Consider the following 16,810-nt stretch of genomic DNA (forward strand, 5'->3'; position numbering starts at 1 on the left):
ACGGGCCCAGCCGCTCCGCGGCATGTGGGATCTTCCCGGACCGGGGCACGAACCCACGTCCCCTGCATCGGCAGGTGGATTCTCAACCACTGTGCCACCAGGGAAGCCCTATTTTATTACTTTTAAAATATTTATTTATTTATTTATTTGGCTGTGCCAGGTCTTAGTTGCAGCTTCAGCCTCTATGGAGCCACATTTGTTCATCCTAAAACAAGGATAATGCTAGTCCCTACCTCATAATGATGCTGTGAGCATTCGGTGAGCCAGAACCTGTGAGGCAGTTAGCACAGGGCCTGGTGCTCATAGCCCCACAAGCATTAGCTATCAGGATTTAATTATCAATTAAGAATGTGGGCCTGAGGCCTAGCAACCAGGTGAGGAGAAAACCTCGCACAGAATAATGTTATGAATGTGCCGGTTTCGGAAAACTCCCCTTTGGTCAGCCAGCTTCCCTTTAGGCACAAGAGACAGTGACATGAGGCTCTGTCTGGTTGTGTCAGGGACTCTTTTCCTCCTCTGAGAGGAGAGTTGGCCTCTTGGGGCTGAATAACGTGAGCTAAAAGGGGACGTGAGGAAGCCGGGGAGTGGAGGTGCACCGGGGCCTCAGGCCTGAGTTCCACTCCGGTTCCCTTATGTGCTGGCTGCGTGGGCAGTTACGCAGGACGCCAGTGAGTGTGGGGATTGGCCAGCCTGGATTCCAGCTCCCAGCTGCGTGACTTTAGGCAAATTCCTCAATGTCCGTGTTCAGTCGGCACAGAGCTTGGTCAGTGCTGGCTGTTCTGGGGGCAGCAGGGTAGTGAGGAGGTTAGGAGGGTGGGCCCCTGGGTTAGCCACCTGGATTCAACCCTGGCTGTGTCACATCCACGCTGCGGGACCTTGAGCAAGTGACTTAATCCCTTCTGAGCCTCAGTTTCCTCATCTCTGAAATGAGGGTGATACTGCTTTCCGTGGGGCCATGTGAGGATGATGAGTTTTTCTATATAAAGTCCTTAAAGCAGTACCTAGTGCAGGGGAAGTCTTTAGTGCACTTTGGCTATTATTATTATTATTATAAACCCATCCTGGAAGACAATGTAAGTGAAAAGTGTGAACCATGGATCTATTCCAGGGGGACAGAGCCCTAATGAGGGAGTTTGGAAGAGATCTCAGCCTCCAGAGGGGTTGTTTAGACCTAGCATTCGAGGCTTTATGTTTCTAGAATGTAAGTGAAAGAATGTGCAAAGGAAAGGGGAGCGGGGTAGGAGCGTGCTGACTAGCAATGATGTCCTGTTGCCATAGGGACAGTTTTCCCAAAGTCAGATCATTCCACTAGATAATTTGAGGTGGTGGTATGAATAAACACCTTACACATTTTAATAGTTGTACTTTTATTTTCATGTGTAACAGGAAAAGAATTTCAATAGCTCGTCAAACCCAGTATCCCATGGCTGTTTCTGCTTTGGGTGAGGCCAATGATGGTATGCAAGCCAAAATAAAAGTGAGTGCAGTTAAAGAAAAATGCAAAGTAAGTCATATTACAGGTGGTCTGAGGATATGGCAAAAATGGTGCCAGTGCGTATAGATTCTGGCAGTCGGGACACACGCATTAGGAGAAACGGGTCTGAGCTGGGTTTTAACCTTGTTTTTCATCCTTGGAAAGCCTGAGCCTCCCTCAGGAGGCTGCTGAGCTTTTAGGCTCCCTTTGCCTCTCTTCTCCTTGGCTCTTTCATGCCACTGAAGGAGGGACTGTAGCTGCCTCAGAGTAGGGCAGCAGCCCTGGTGACTGTAGTTCCCTCCGTCAGAGGCAGCAGGGCGGGTGCTGAAATGTACCAGGTGTCTGCACCTGCTCTCTCTGCCATGGGATGTGGAAGCTGTGGTATGGCCTCGAGCAGCTCATTGTGATAATGGTAATGATCTTTAACCAACATTGACTGAGCGCCAACAACATACTAAGCACTTTACGTGCGTGATGGCATTGAAACCCCGCTCTGTGGGTGATATGTCAGTGAGGACACATGGGACTGCAAGAAACAAGATGCCTGGTGAATCTTGGCTGAGCGGTAGAGACGAGTGATTCTCTCATTGCAAAGTGTGGTTGGCTCCACAGTGGGTACAGAGGTTCAGTGACACCTCTGAGAACTGGGTGCTTTCTCTCCTTCTGTTTCACAGCCCTCTGTGTACATGTGTTTCATCCTGATGTTGCATGGTCATGGGATGGCCACCCCAGCCCTTTGATCACATCCTTAAACACAGTATCCCAAGCAGGGAGAAGAGGCGGGGGGAAAGGCTTTCTCTTCCTGTGCCTTTCCTTTCTAAAGGGGATATGTGCCCATAGACACGCCTACCCCCGGCAGACATCTCTGTCTCTCATTGGTTGTAAAGGAGTCACTGGCTGCCCCTAGCTGCAAGGGAGGCTGGGAGAGTAGATGCCTGTACAGTGGGAGGCAGCAGGAGAAGTGGGCGTTGGGAATGGCCATAAGCTATACCACCAAGTGTCTGCTGCGGGTGCGTTCTCTTACTACCCCCTCGGAGGATGAGAAAAATCAAGGATCAGAGAGGTGAGAAGATGACTTGCTTGCCCAGGATCTCATAGAGCTGTGGTGGCAGAGCAGCATTTGAACCCACGTCTTTCCTTCTGCAGAGCCTGCGGTCTTAGCCTCCGTATGGTACTGCCTTGCCAGCAGGGGACACCCAGATGGTCGTAATGCAGGGTGTTGAGTGGTGAACCCCAGGTGCTGGGAGAACTCAGAGGGAAGAGAAATTCTGCTTGGGTATGGTCAGGGAGAGCGAGCTGTAGAGAAGAGAGAAGAGTGTGTAGAGAATCATGGCCAGTGGTTGGGCTGGCCTTTGAAAGGTGCATTGGGGTTCTGCCAGGTGCATAGGGATAATGGCATGAGGAGGGTGGGCCCCAGGCAGAGGGTACAACATAAACAAAAGTGGGGGGATGGGACAGTGCATGCTGGGTGGGTTAATCAAGGTTCTTTTGATTGTAAGATGAATTTGTCTTATGTCACTGGGAAGTCTGGAGGGCGGAGCTTCACACCTAGCGGGATAAGGGGACTGTCGCTTTTCCTTGCTCTGCTTGGCTTCACTGTACAGACTGGCTGGGTTCAGGTGCAAATTCTCCTGCTTTATCAACCTAGTGAAAAGAGGCTTTCTTGTCCTCAGGTTCCTTAAATCTGCTCTAACAAAAATACCGTAGACTAGGTAACTTACAAACAACAGAAATTTCTTTTTTCACAGTTCTAGAGCCTGCGAAGTCCAAGGTCAAGGCGCTGCAGATTCAGTGTCTGGTGAGGATCCACCTCCTGGTTCACAGACGACCATCTTTTTGCCACGTCCTCACATGGAAGAAGGGGCAAGCGAACTCCCTGGGACCTCCTTTATAAGGATGCTAATCCCATTCATGAGGGCTGTGCCCTCAAGGCCAAATTACTTCCCAATGGCCCCACCTCTTAATACCATCACATTGGAGATTAGCTTTCAACATATGAATTTGCGGTGGGGGGGGGGGACACAAAACATGCAGTTTATAACAGTAGGTCATGTGCCCATCTCTGAAGGTGGTGTCTAAAGCAGGGTTGAGGATGAGCAGTGAGCCACAGCCTTGCCAGGATAGAGGAGTGTGACCTTCAGCTTCTGTACTCAGTTTCCTCATCTGAAAAATGGGACTAATATAATTATCCCTACCTCATACGTAGGGTCTGGGGTAGATTCCACGTAGAGAGTGTTCACCAGTGCAGGTAGGAAGTGCTCTGTGGAACCTAGAGCAATGGCCTCCCAAGTGTAAGGCCCTGAATGCTACCTTGCCAGGACCCGGTCTTGTCATTTAAACCTTGCTTGCTTGCATACGACTATCAGCTCTGGCACGTAAGAGCTGTGTAACCCTGAGCAAATGACTTTGCCTCTCTGTGCCTCAATTTCCACACCTGTACCAGGGAGAAAAATGCCTAGGACACTGCCAGGCACGTGGTAGACATCAGTAATTTTTTTTTTTTTTTTTTTTTTTTGGCCTTTTGGTTTGGCCGCACTGCGCAGCATGTGGGATCTTAGCTCCTCAACCAGGGATCAAACCCACGTCCCCTGCAGTGGAAGCACAGAGTCTTAACCACTGGACTGCCAGGGAAGTCCCAGTAAATATTTTTTTGATGAGTACATGAATAGAAGAGCTGAGTCAGAAGATACATGCAGGTTGTTAAACCTTTTTGGATCCGTATTGCCAAGAGGCCCTGCAGAAAGGCATTACTCCATCATAGAAGCTGAGATGACCCATTTCCCTACTCCTTAGTCAACACTAGGTCTTACCTTCTAGGAAAAAATTCATTGTTATTTTGGTCAGTAAAGAAACCAGCTTAATATTGTGGACACATAAGAACGTGTCTGTTTTTTTCAGACCTGCAAACGGAAACATGTAAAGGTGAGATGACATAATGTCTAGGATTTACTTTTTAAAAAAAAAATTTGTTTGTTTATTTGATTAACTGCGACACACGGAATCTCCATTGCTGCGTGCGAGATATTTGTTACAGCATGTGGGACCTTTTAGTTGCGGCATGTGGGCTTTTAGTTGTGGCATGCATGCGGGGTCTAGTTCCCCGACTGGGGATGGAACCCAGGGCCCCTGCATTGGCAGTGAGGAGTCTTAACCACTGGACCACCAGGGAGGTCCCTAGGGTTTACTTTAAAGTACTTCCGGCAGAAGAAAAAGGGAGAAAAAGGAATGGATAAGGAATAGATGAAGCTAATAGGGCGGACTTTTTGATAACTACTGAATCTTCGTTTGAGTACATTGGGAGTTCACTGTACCTTTCTCTCTCTGCTTTTTTAGAATGTTGACAAAACTGAAAAAAACCAGCACCCCCAACACACACACACACACACACACACACACACACACACACACAGAAAGCCTAAAGATTGAACAGTTGTGAAACATTACTGAGCCCCCGCTGTACACAGGCATTGAGAAGTACCCCGGGGCCCAGGTGGTGTTGGAAAAGTGACAGCCTTATAGCCCTCTGTTCCCCCAGCCTTTCTCTGCATGGATCCCCTTTGTGGGGAGACCCTTTTGGCTCAGCACCTGGAACGATAGTAGCTCTCAGACCCCAAGGCGCAACCTCTCATCTCCTTCCCTGAACCAGGCATTCAGGGACCTTTTCCTGAAATGGGGGTTTTCCCTTCCTAGCCTGGAGGGAAGACAGACTCCCTAGTGATTACCTCCTGGGGAAACCCCTCTTGGTTGTGGGTCAGGTTTTGCCGTGGGGTAGAGGGAGTCAGGAGCTGCTTTTCTCCAAAGATCTATGTGATGATGGCAAAAACATAACTGGCTGATCCTCCACAGTGACTAAATATTGACTCTAGCCCTACAGCCTCTGAACATGCAAGAGCAGTCCTTGCCCATCCCTGTCAAATAGCTGTGGTCCCCAGCCCTTGCTCCAGATTCACATGTAAATAGGTGGTAGGCTGTGAGTTTTCCCGGGCTGTTCTCTATCCCACTGCGAGGTGAAGTTAGGGTGGGGCTTTCACAGCCCATCTGGCACTGGGTGGGGTCTCAGTCAGTGGAGGGTGATCCACCCAGTAACTGACCCCTGGTCCCCTCCAGAAAGGTCATCATTTAAGAATGTTTCTTAGGCAGCTCAGCAGAGACCCACGTGTGCATGTGGTCAGCTGTAGCTTCCGGCTGTCTCACTTCTGCTGAATTTCAGCCATTTCTTATTTCCTTTAGGAAACAAAATGAGTCTGGAGAGAAGTATGAATAATCATGATGACAGACTTGGCAATAGGGATGTTGGGAACCTTGCCCTGAAGCTCATAGTCGGTGTCATTGTTACCAGCTTCTTGAGCAGTTGGACCAGGGGAAAGAGGGCACCTGGGGCCAGATGGCCTGGGTTCAAATCCCAGCACCACCACTTAACAGCCATGTGACCTTGGGAAAGTCGCCTAACCTCTCTGCCTCAGTTTCCTCATCTGTAAAATGATAATAGTACCTGCCTTATAGGATTGTAAAGATTAAATTAAATACTCTGTAAAATGTTTAAAATGGCGTCTTCTAAAGTAGTTGCTCAGTTAATAGTGGTGGTGGCGATTATTGTATCCTACTGTTATGGTCATGCAGAGTTAGGATTGAGAACCACTGGTCTGTAATAGTGGTTCAGATAGAAACAGAAGTTGGAGGATCGGAAGAGGGGAGCGTTCTTCCTTCCCCAGTCTGTAGTGTGGGGAAATAGACTTAATTTCACCATTTAAAAATATTTTTCATTTGATGTTTAAAATCTAGAAAAGAACAGGTGAAAGACTTAAAGGGGAAAAATCTCTTCACTTCTCTATACATGTACCACACACACCAGAAAAAAAAGACCAGAAGGAAATGAGCTAACGTCTTTACAGTGGTCGTTCTTTGGTGGGGAGATTATGTGTAACTTTATAGTCTTCTTTGCACATTTATTTTCCAAGTTTTTTATATGTATATATAAGCATATACCACTTTCATAAGCAAGAAGAAGATTTAAAAAGGTAAGGAATCATGTGAGCTGTGGCTTTTGGGGAAGTTGGGTGGAATTCTCCCAGAATGGAGCTGTCTATTTAATGTTTGAGAAGCTTGTGTTCTAGCCTTCCTTGACGAGGTGTTCTCCAGCCCTAGAAAATTTCTACTCAGAAAATTCTTGATATCAAAGCCAGTTCCTCAACATCCATCCCTCCACCTGCCCAGCCTTGCTGTAGGTATTCACGCTCTCTACCATTCTTCTCTTGAGATTAAAGAACTCCAGTTTTTTTGTGGCTCTGACCTTGAGGAGGAGGCTCATTTTTTGAACAGGCCTGACAGTAGTAAGTACCTCATGCATGAGGTGTCGTGCATCTCAGCTCACTACCCTGTGGATATAGGTGCTTGCATGTTAGCTGAAGTTATGAATAGCTATAAAATTGGGAACAAAGCAGTTGATTTATTTATTCAATGAACATTAGTTGAAGACTAGGTACCAGTGAGCAAGGCAGACACAGTCTGCCCCATCACAGAGGGGGAGGATGCAAGAAACACTTGGCCACACTGCTAAGCCCCAGGTTCTGAACATTGAGAAGAAGGATAAGACTTTTTGAGCTATAGAACAGGGGCTTCCCAGAGGCTCTCCAAGTAAGTAAAGTTTAAGTAACATATTCCGGGTGCAAATGGAAAAAATGAACTTGGTGTACATCTCTAGATAGGCTTGCTTCTGAATGTTTCCAGCTGTGGGCAGGGATCTCCAGATGGGCGTTGCTATGGAAGCATCTTCCAGTTCTCACTTCCTGACTGAGTTTATTTCCGACTTTCCTGTGCCCATGCCAGTTCCCAGCTGTAGATGCAGACGTGGCAGGGTCCAGTCTTCCTGCTGCCTCATAGCTGTGCGGACAACGGATGTGGCGGGAAGCCAGCCAGGAGCCTCCTCCCGACCGAGTTAGCTGTGGAACCTGCCATGTCGTGGTTTCACTTGCATCCGGGCTCTTTCCTTTGTCCTCTCGTGGGACTGTGCCAGCATGTTCCAGCCTGTGTTTTGAAACTTTAGACCCCAGCTTGTATTTGATGGAGAAATGAGCTCACGAGGGCTTCCTCCTCCACCAGCTACAGGAGAAGTTGAGTCAAATCTCTTTCATTCAGATCCCCCACTGAGGCTAGATTTGCCACCCTCCTGACAGAAACTGGGCTGGCTGTTTGTTCTTTGGGACTGTTTGTGAATAAAGGACTTGATGACCTAAACAAAGGAATAACAAACAAGATGGGGGAGGGCTGTAGCTAATTGCTTTCTGGGCTTGAGGCCTTTCAGCTACCCTTCAATGCTTTAGAGTAATCATTGCTAACGTGTTGAGAATTTACAATGTGCTAGGTATTCTTTAAATCATTTGTAATCCTCTTAACCCAATGAAGTGTTTATTATTATTATCCCCATTTTACAGCTAGGTAAACTGTGGCAGGAGACAAGTTATGTTGTTGGCCAAATTGCTATATTGCTCTCTTAGAGCTCCTTAAGGCCTGCCATTTTAGCAGCTTAGGAAAAACAGGAGGATTTAACTAGAGGATGCTGGGATGGCCCAGAGAACCAAAGCAAGACCTCAGGAAGGACTGTGTACCAGTTACTTGGTTACAAGTAACAGAAACACCATCTCAAATGGGCATAAACGCTAGGGGAAAGGATTGACTCGCAACCAGAAAGCCCAGAGGTGGGGCAAGCTTCTGGGCTGGTTGGCCAGAGCTCAGGGCCATCACTAGTGACCCACTTTCTTTCTGTCCTTCCATTCTTCCCTCTGCTGTCCGCGTCATCCTCAAACCTGGCTCCCTTGGAAGTAGCAGACTGGCTGCGAGCGCTGGTCCAGGCTTTTGTCTTCTCATCCTTGGCCTGAGAGATAGAGAGGGTGTCTTGTCCTTCAGCCATGGTGCAAAGCTTCAGAGCTCCTATCTAGTTGGACTAGCACAGGTCGTGTGACCTTCCCTGAACCAATCCCTGTGGCAAAGGGGTGGGGCATACTACCAGGCCGGTTGCTCCCACCCAAAACCACTCATGGAGAAGGGTGGAATGGGTGCTGGGAAGTAACCAACCTGTGGATTGGAACCAGAACACAAATGCCACTAGCAGGATTCTCTTCCTTGTTACTGCCCCGACTCCTTGTCTGCTTTATTCATTCTTTCATATCCATAGTCTCTCTTTCTGCCTTTCCCTCTGCTGGGTGACGACCATCCACAGACTAAGCTGTACACCTTGCAGTACAGGCTCAAAGAGCCCAAAACAACCCAAGGAAAGGAAACGGTCTCCCTTTGGACTCATTAACCAGGGCCAGGGAAGGGGTTCTTGAGACAGGCTAGTTGAGGTCAGGTGCTCTTTCTGGGCCAATCAGCTGTAGGCAGGGTTGGGGTCATTGTTCCCTCTGTCCAACCCCGCTCCCCCTCCCCCCCTGCCCCGTACCTACTGTATCCTTTTCCCAGGACCTCTGAGCTGGGAGTCATTTAAGCAGGACCCCTGAGGATACCAGTAGGGCTGCACTTCCTGACTGTAGTGACACTAAAACCTCATTTTATTCCCAAGCCGCTGGAGGATGAGGGGTGTCCCTTGTGTTTTCCACATTCCCAGAGCAGTTCCCTGTGGAAAGGCCAACTCTTCACCATAGCCCAGTAGGCCGAGCATGCTATGGCCCCTGCCGGCTGCCGGCCCCCGGCCTCATCCTGCAGCTCACTCCACACTCTGCCCTCCAGCCACCTGGCCAGGCTTTCGGTTCCTTCAACGCATGGCATTTGTTCCCTATCCCTGGAGTGCTTCCTCTTCTCCCCTGTCTTGCTCCCCACACCCCACCCCCATTCTGGCCTACCCCTGCCACTCCTCTTTCAGGTCTCCCCTGAGACATCTCTGCAGGGGGCCTGCCCTGACCGCACACCCCACTCTTCTGCCCTGAACTACTCAGCTTGCATATTCAGGGCCTTTCATCCTCTCAGTGACGTCAGCTCCATAAAGGCAGGGATCAAATCTGTTTGGTTAAAGGTGTAACCCCTTCCATCAAAGGTATGCCGTACTAAGTTTTGCTGAGGAAATGAATGAGGCGATAATAGTAACATAATTAACAGTAGCTGGCTTTTGAGTGGCTGCTTCCTAATAGGCACTGTACTAAGCTCTTTTACCTACAAAACCTTTAAATGGTTACTCCCATTTAACAGAATATAATGATGATGATAGTCATTGACTGAGCCATGTCAGCCATTGTCCCGAGTCCCTTACCTGTGTCCTCTCATTGAATCCTGACAACAGCGTCCTGAGGCCAGTATTGCCATCATCCCGACTTCACAGTCGAGGAAATGGCGCACAGTGACCTTGCCTGGATCACTCAGCTAGGAAGCGGCAAAGCTGAGATGCCAGCCCAGACCGTGTACCCGCTATCCTGTCTCCCTGCACTGATGGTGACACAGTCCTAGAGGGCTCTAGTCACTTGACCAAGACCACACAGGTAGGAGGTGGTAAGAGCCCACCGTTTACCCATCAGCCATTTTTCGTGGGATCGAGTCACACACCAGTTTGCTGTGTATATGTGTAAGGGAAAGACACACTTCTCCTGTGTGTGTCCTTGACTCACACACTATTGCAGCACTACTTCATTTCTGACACCAAAGGGGTGGGGTTTCCACATCAAGCGACTAACTCGATTCTGACACTCTCTATAGCATCAGACCCCACAGGCTAAGGGCTCAGTCCTACAAGGTGTCCCCTCACCCCCAATCTCCCCACCTGTGCTTCTGACCCACCACCTGTACATCGGAGGTTCCCACAACCCCCTCCTTTGGGTTCAGTTAATTTGCTTCAGCGGCTAGCCACAGAACTCAGGAAAACATTCACTTACTAGATTGAGGGTTTGTTAAAAAGGACGTAATTCAGGAACAGCCAGGAGAAGATGCACAGGGTGAGTTATGGGAAGGGGCGTGGAGCTTCCGGGCCCTCTCGAGGGTGCCACTCTCCCTGCACCTCCATGGGTCTGCCAGCCCGGAAGCTCTCCCAACCACATCCTTTCGGTTTTTTTCTGGAGGCTTCATTACAGAGACATGATTGATTATGGCAATTGAACTCAATCCCCAGTCCCTCTCCCGTCCTCACAGGTCGAGGGATGGGGCTGAAAGTTCCAACCCCCTAATCCAGGTTGGTCCTCCTGGCAGCCAGGCACCACCCCGCATACCCCTATCCTTAGGTTACCCTAGGGGCGTTTCCATTAATCAACCCCTTAACAAACTCTGGTGTGGTTGAAAGGGGCTTGTTCTGAATTAGCAGGACACTCCTTTCACCTTTATCACTCTGAAGCTATTTTAGGCATTTAAGACCGAAGACCCAATAATGCAAAACAAAAGATTCCCTTTGCTCTTATCACTTAGGAAATTACCAGGGTTTTAGGAACTCTGTGCCAGAAACAAAGACCAACTATATTTCTTACTATAAATCACAATACCACAGTACATATTTCTTTACATTCTATGTGTGTACTCTATATATGTTCAACATGGTATATAATAGGAGAAATGCCAGTTAAAGTCATGCTGAGATACTAGTTTTCACTTCACCGAAGCTCAGGAGCAGCAGGTGAGCTGCTGGCAGTGGCGTGGGGAAGCCGGCAGGCTTGTCCAGTGCTGGGGGCTGAAAGCAGGGCCATCACTTTGGAGGGACTTGGGCAATGGCAGCATGACCTTTGCACAGCCCTCCCTTTGCCCCAGCACTCCCACTTGGAGGAATCTTTGCCTACAGATATTCCTGAGTGTGAGACGTGACGTGTGTCCAAGGTAGTTCATTACAGTACCGTTTGGCAGAGCAGAAGCTGGGAACTGTCCTGCGTGTCCAGCGCTACGAGGGGACTGGATGAATCAGTGAGGTTCATCTGTACAGTGGAGCACTGTGCAGCTTTGCAGGGGGGTGGGGTCCTGATTGGGAGCGCCTTCTGTGTCTGTGCTTCACCCGCCAAGTATGAAGAAGGGAAGGAAAAGGAACACCTTTTACAAATAATCCTCAGTTGGGAAAGGCATATTGGAACCTGGGGGAAGAGTGTAGGTTTTATGAAGATTCCAATCCCAGGCAGCCCTAGAGCATGCATCGCTATCAAACTAGATACCTTAGGTTTCCATAGCAGGGGCTGTGTTCTTGGCTGTATGCATGTGTGTATATTATACATACAGCCAGCCAGCCATATCCAAGATTATGTATATGTATGGGTATGTATGTACATATAATTTCACTACTTTATTCAGGTCTCAGCTTGAATGGCTGAGACCCTACCTCAGAGAGGCCTTCCTGAGCACCCTGTCTAAAACGGTCCCTGCTTTATTTTCCTTCATAGCACTTGTCACCTTCTGCTGTTACACGTTTGTTTGCTTTCTGCGCCATCCTCCTGAGCTCTGAGGGCAGCGATCATGGTTTCATTCCTTGCTATATCTCAACATTTAGAGCAGTGTCTGGCCCATAGTAGTTGCTTAATAAGTTTGTGCTGGATGAATGTGAACGAGCCTATAGTGAAAATTATCCCCATGTTAGATGTGGACCTGAGGCCCCCAGAGGCCTTTCCCTTCTTGCATGGAACAAGCTGAGGGCCCACTGCTCTTCTGACTGGGGGAAGAGGCAAGAAGTTGCCCTAGACTGCCTTTTATGCGGCTAAAATTCTCCCTTTACGTACATTTCCTTTTCAGAGTCACCTTGAGAGACATGGATGCAGGCCGGGGTCTCTTCAGGGGGGCAGGGGGACACTGCCTGTGAAGCACTGAAAAACGTGCCTATACTGTTCTCATTTGATGCCCACTTCGCCGACTCTTTGGGGCCCGTCTCTCCTCTCTGGCTTTCATGATGCTTGTTCCGGGCAGTGATGCCATGGAGAATAGGTAGAGGGAGAGAGAAACTTCCGACCTGATGGCCTCTCTCCTTTGGAGGACCCTTCACTTCAGCCCTGTGCCTGATATTATCAGAGTCCAGTTTGGCCAAGGGATGTCGTCAGACTTATTATTTCTTCAGTGTTTCAGTTATAACAGTTTTGCTGACATCTTTTAGGGCGCTCTCTGTGCCAGGCATTTTTCCAGTCCCTTGATCCCTGTTACCTCATTTAACCCTCCCAACAGGCCTGTTCAGGGATGGAAATTACCCTCCCCCCCCGCTTTACTGGTAAACAAGCTTGGACTCAGAAAGGTCTAGGAATGAGTAATGGGTCACCCAGCTGCTAAGAGCCAGAGCTGGGATTTGATTCTGGCTCTAGCTGACCACCATGAAGGCATTCTCACAGCCACATGGCCTACTGCTTCCCCATCTGCTTTTGGGATTCTCCCAGTGGCCAGTGGAAGAGGGTCTGATTTCCTACAACGTGATATGGATTGTTAATCATGTTGCAAAGCCCTGCTGACCAGCATGAGGCCTTGATGGGCTGGAGGAAGTGGGTGGAGAGCCTTCTGCTTATTTATTTCTCATAGACATTTGCCACACAAATGACCAAACTTCTGTTTCTCTTCGAGATTGGTTTCCATGTTGGGCAGGGGAGAGGGTTAGATAGCATCCAGAGGAACCCTGTTACCACCCAATCAGATCTGTCCCTCCTCTCCTGGGAACCCTCCATGGCTCCCTGTTACCCAGAGTAAAAGCCAAAGTCCTCACCGTCCCCAACCAGACCCCACGCGATCTGCCCCCATTACCTCCCACTCCTCTCCTCACTTGCTCTGCTCCTTACATGGCACCAGGGTATGTGCCTGCCCCAGGACCCTTGCACTGGCTCTTCCTGCTACTAGGAAGGCTCTTCTCTCATACCCACGTGGTTCACTCCCTTACATCCTTCAAACCTTTGTTCATACATTGTCTTCTCAGGGAGGTCCCTATCTCCCTTCTCTGTTTTTCTCTATAGCACTTACCTAACATGTTATATCTTTTAGTTATTTTGTTTATTGTTCAGCTTCCCTACTAGAATTATCAGCTCCAGTGTCCTGTTCACCTGAATCCCTGGTGTCTACCACAGTGCCTGGCACCAAATAGACACTCAGTAAACATTTCTTGAAAGAATGAATGGTTGGATCCTGTCGTTATGGTGCTGGGTTGTTGGGGGGGGGTGGGTAGGAGATGGGAAGGGGGGTTGGTTTTGCTCATCAAGCCTCAGTGAGACTCTCCCATGTGCCAGGCTGCAGCTCTGGGTTCCAGACACCAAGGTGAATAAGCCCTGGTTCTGCAGGCGAATTTAAGCCATGGAGGAAGGGTGCATCTGCTGAGGAGAGCCCAGATCCCGCACCCATGGCCTGGCTGCAAGGAAGGCAGTAAGAGTCAGTTCCCAGCCTTCATAATATTTTACCTTGAGAGGCAGGCCCAGCCTCCTACAAAGGATCATAGGTAGGAAATTCCCAAATCATAGGAAAGATTATGGGCTGCCAAAATGTTTTAATTCTTTAAACTTTTTATTAAACTGTAATATACATCCAGAAAAAGACAAGGGCACATATTTAAAGTGTATGTAGCTAGAAGAACTTTAACAAACGACACGCTCATGTAACCAGCTCTAAAAGCAATATTTCCAGGCCCCAGAAGTCCCTTTCCTACTCTCTCCGAGTCACTCCTACCTTCCAAGCAAAACCACTTTGAACTTTGTGTAAATGCAGTCATACTTTATGTAGATGCTCCTTTGTGTCTGGCCTTTCTGTTCAACTTTACATCTGTGAGATGTCCATGTCGTTGCATGTAGTTAGCTTTCATGTCTACTCATTACTGTCTACAGTCACAGAGAGACCTGACTGGCAGATCTGGAGAACAGCTAGGGCAACATGTGCAAAGACCCTGGGGTAAGAATAAGCTTAGAAGGCAAAAAAGGCCAGTGTGATGGGAGCATTTGGGTGAGGGATAAAGTAGAAGGGGACGAGCTCCTAGAGGTGTTGAAGAATTTTAAGCAGGAAGGCGATCTGATGTGATCCCTGTTTTATTTGATCCCTCTGTCTGTGTGTGGAGAGTAGAACCTAGGAAGGCAAGAGTGGACTCAGGGAGACCAGTGGGGGATGTCATGGAATTGTCCAGGTGAAAGATGGTGCTGGCAGCTTGGCCTACGAAGAAGGAGAAAGGAAATGGATTCAGAATCTATTTTGGAGGTAGTGGCAGCAGGACTTGCTCATAGACTTGTCACAGAGGATGAGGGAAGGAGAGACATAAAGGATTCCGTTGTGTGTCTGCATCGCACTTTGTTGGCCCTTCCCTGCTGATGGTCACTCAGGTCATCTCTCATTCTCCCTGCTCACAGAGTCCTCTCCAGCCAGCACTCATATGCACACATCCTTGATGCGCTGAGTCTCAAAGGATCAAGGGCAAGTGCATTCCAGGTAGTGGGAACCATTAGAGCTAAGGCTGGGGCCTCCCCCACACCTGGCTCAGCTCGTGCCAGAGTGTAGGCTGCAGAACGGTAGCACACGGCCTCCATCCACCACCTGAATCGGTGGACCCGCTGCCGATTTTGAGATGTTTTTTCATGCTCTCCCATCCTGCACCTTCCCCGAGTTGCTTTCTCCTCTGGCCACGTCCAGTCCTCTCCCCGCTGCAGGTTAGTCCAGAGCTCCAGCCAGCGTTGCCGCAGCAGGTGCGTTCAGTTGGCGTTGCTGCCATGCTCGGGGGCCCTGCCTCTCTGCACTGGCTCAGCTTTGTCGTCCTGTTGCGTGAGCCACAGTGGGGCTTAAAAACAGTGGCCGGTGAGGCCTTTGGTTCTGGGCCAGCCCTGGAGGCTGACGGGCCTGTAGGAAGTGAACAAGAAGACCTCTTGTTTGTCTGAGCTGGATTCTTGCATGTTCCTCATCCCCCGTTCCCTTCTGTTTCTCATCTCTGGCCTTGTTCTTGAGAATGCAGGGCCTGTGGCAGCAGCTGCTCCTGCCGGCCTCCCTTGCCCTTTCTCAGAGGCTTTGGGCGTTTGGGGGCTCTAGGCCCACTCAGCTCATGAGGCAGCTCAGCCAGCAGGAGTTTAAAACAGCGTGACCTGCAAGCACATGAGGAGAGAGCTCCCTGCTTCTGTTTTTGCCATTGGTTCCCTTGGGTCCCTGAAGACTGGCTCCCACCCTGGCTTGGGTTTCTCTCTTGTGCTGTTGGGAGGTGCCAGCCAGGCTGGCTTGTCAAAATTAATATCTCTGGCAGTTTGCTTTCTGCCTGCCCAAGGGTTGTAGAATTGGAGGCATTGTGGCTATCGTGAGCAGGTGAAATTTGACGTTTGAGGTTGCAGTAGGTCAAAAAAACAGGGGGTGGGGGGACAACCTTGAAGGAGAAAATATAGGGCATTAATGAGCTCAACTGAGTATTCTCTCAAGTTGCTGGAGGACATGTGACTCATCGCAACCTTTTTAGAAGACAGCCTAAAAAAGAAATCTTATTTATTTTTGAATGAGCAGTCCATGCACGTGATAAAGCAGTCAAATGACACAAAAAACCATGTACAGTGAAAATTAAGTCTCCCTCCCCTGTCCATTGTCACCCAGTTACCCTCCCGTGAGGACACCCATTTCAGCTGTATTCTTCCAGAGATACTCAATACCGAAACAAGCACATATTATACATACGGTTCTATCCTTTGATCTTGGAAGCCATTCTCTAACGTAACTATGTAATACTCCATAAGTAGCCTTTGATGGAGAACTACCATGCCTGAGAACCTACCCTACAGAAAATAATGGCCCCAGTACCAAAGGTTATTTACCACAGCATTATTTGCAGTGGCCAAAGTGAAACCCTGGAGGTAAAATGAATGCCCATTTTTCAGGGAATGATTGGCAAAATATGGCATCTCCACACTATGGAATATCAGCTGCTGAAAAGAGTGGGTAAGAGTACTACTAGTTGATTTGGAGGCATTTCTGTGATGCAGCTGAGGCAAAGCAAGATTCCAAGAAGTGAATATGGTGTGATCCTGATTATGTAAAATGCAGTAGCAAAAGTCTGTAAATTGTGTTGGAGGGCTTCCCTGGTGGCGCAGTGGTTGAGAGTCCGCCTGCCGATGCAGGGGACACGGGTTCGTGCCCCGGTCCGGGAAGATCCCACATGCCGCGGAGCGGCTAGGCCCGTGAGCCATGGCCGCTGAGCCTGCGCGTCCGGAGCCTGCGCTCCGCAACGGGAGAGGCCACAACAGTGAGAGGCCTGCGTACCGCAAAAAAAAAAAAAAAAAAAAAATTGTGTTGGAGTGGGTATAGTACTCATGCTTTTCCTCATCACACGGCCCAGCACTCTGTCTGGGAGACTTTGCAGTGTCCTCAGTTGTGGTCAAAACAAACTTCACAGGTTGGACAACACTAGAGGCCCCCTTGGGAGGGTATCTGGCCCACGGGTGGAGAGCCCATGACGTCGGTGTTGGGAAAGGCTCC

General features: G+C 49.1%; 1 protein-coding gene and 1 non-coding gene across 9 annotated transcripts in view; one reads left to right on the plus strand and one right to left on the minus strand.

Annotated features, from left to right (window-relative positions):
* SIPA1L3 (signal induced proliferation associated 1 like 3) overlaps window positions 1–16,810 on the plus strand; it is a 240,839-nt gene that overhangs the window by 69,205 nt on the left and 154,824 nt on the right. The window contains exon 2 of one of the 8 annotated variants that reach the window (XM_055079280.1): window positions 3,223–3,272. The exons of 6 other annotated variants lie outside the window; for them this stretch is intronic. The gene's annotated coding sequence lies outside the window, so the exon portion shown is untranslated. Of the gene's footprint in view, window positions 1–3,222; window positions 3,273–9,812; window positions 9,940–16,810 lie in introns of those variants that run through there. One more of the 8 variants, XM_028478080.2, reaches the window with a different exon arrangement.
* On the minus strand, window positions 4,571–4,643 carry TRNAG-GCC (transfer RNA glycine (anticodon GCC)). The gene has a single exon. It is a non-coding gene; the product is annotated as a tRNA-Gly (tRNA).

The sequence above is a fragment of the Physeter macrocephalus genome, chromosome 17 (genome assembly GCF_002837175.3).
Source record: "Physeter macrocephalus isolate SW-GA chromosome 17, ASM283717v5, whole genome shotgun sequence".
In the NCBI taxonomy this organism is placed as follows: domain Eukaryota; kingdom Metazoa; phylum Chordata; class Mammalia; order Artiodactyla; family Physeteridae; genus Physeter; species Physeter macrocephalus.